The sequence below is a fragment of the Nannospalax galili genome, unplaced genomic scaffold, assembly GCF_000622305.1.
Source record: "Nannospalax galili isolate Female #2095 unplaced genomic scaffold, S.galili_v1.0 scaffold83, whole genome shotgun sequence".
Lineage (NCBI taxonomy): Eukaryota > Metazoa > Chordata > Mammalia > Rodentia > Spalacidae > Nannospalax > Nannospalax galili.
This window is the reverse complement of record NW_008352659.1, coordinates 1,418,266-1,419,754: the sequence shown is the minus strand read 5'-3', so window position 1 is coordinate 1,419,754 and position 1,489 is coordinate 1,418,266. Positions and strand designations below refer to the sequence as shown.

Here is a 1,489-nt window from a genome sequence, read left to right as displayed (position 1 = left end):
AGTCCAGTAGAAGCCAGAAGATGGTGTTGGATCACCTAGAACTGGAGTTAAGGACCTTTGTTCATGAGTGCCATGTGGCTGCTGGGAATCAAACCTGGGTCCTCTATAAGCAGTGTGTGGTCTCAGCCCACTGAGCTATCTCTCCAGCACCTCAATAATAGTTTTTTTTTTTTGGTCTTTTTGAGACAGGGTCTCCCTGTAGCCCCAGCTGGCCTGGATTCACTATGGAGACCAGGCTGACCTTGAACTCACAGACATCCACCTGCCTCTGCCTCCTGAGTGCTGGGATTAAAGGCGTGCGCCACCACGCCCGGCTTCAATAATGGTTTTTTAAGTTTTTGAAGAGAAGATTGATGCAGTACTTATTCTTTTTTTATTTTATTTTATTTATTGCTGCATATGTGTGTGCATGATTGTGAGTGTGCACATGCCATGATGCACATCACGGTGTCCATCAGAGGACAAGATTTCAGGTGCAATTATTTCCTTCCACCACGGGTTCCTGGGATAGAACTCAGGTCCTCAAAGCTAGATGGTGAGTGCTTTTACCTACTGAGCCATCTCACCGGCCCTTAGAGTTACTCTTTACAAGATGGGTATCTGCTACATGTATGAGTTATAAATAGCCCCAAATGAACAAAGAAAGCTCTTTTATATCTGCAAAGCAATCAGCTTTTTGCTGCTTGTTTTTATTTTCTTCTTCCACAGTGCTGGAGATGGAACTGGGGCCTCATACATGGGAGGCCAACTGACCACATCCAAGCCCCCCCAGCAGTGCTTTAAAACAAAGTAATGCCTCTTTATTCCCCCTGCCCCCCAAACACCAAATCTCCCACAGAATCCATTAGCAGTTCAGTGTCACCTAGCCTTTCTAGTGTGCAGGTTCTGTTGTACGGAAGCATTTTGAGGTGAATAACAGCTTTTGGGGGTGTATTGTCTTTGGAACGATGCTTGCATCTGCTTAATGTTTATGAATACCTACACATTCCACCTGTGCTGCAACTTGTTTTTCCTACTAATTTCATCTTCAACATCTTTGTATGTTGGTTTATTCCTCATATTTTAAAGTGCTTCACTAAAATTGTTTTCCTAAATGATTCTGTTTTAAAAAAAAAATCTGTGCTGGGGGCTGGAGAGAGGGCCCAGCAGTTAAGAGCACTGGCTGCTTTTGCAGAGGATCTGGGTTTGGTTCCCAGCACCCACATGGTGACTCAAAACTGTTGTAACTGTAGTTCCAGGAGTTCTGACCCCTTTTCTGGTCACTTCAGGCACTGCATACACATGGTGAACATACTTGCATATAGGCAAAACACTCATAAAATAAAAATAAATCTTTTTTAAAGAAATGATTGCTTTCCCTTAGTTTATACATTTTATAGTGTAGCCATTCAAGAACTTTTGGCCACAGACATGTAAGAAAAATCAAACCAAATAGGTTTGCTCAGTTCTTCCTAGTTTTTTCGGGATAAGTTATTAGTTTTAAACTGTA

The 1,489-nt window shown here is 42.4% G+C and overlaps 1 protein-coding gene across 1 annotated transcript in view; it reads left to right on the top strand.

Annotated features, from left to right (window-relative positions):
• Polr3a (RNA polymerase III subunit A) overlaps positions 1–1,489 on the top strand; it is a gene marked incomplete in the record, with an annotated part of 58,327 nt that overhangs the window by 12,715 nt on the left and 44,123 nt on the right.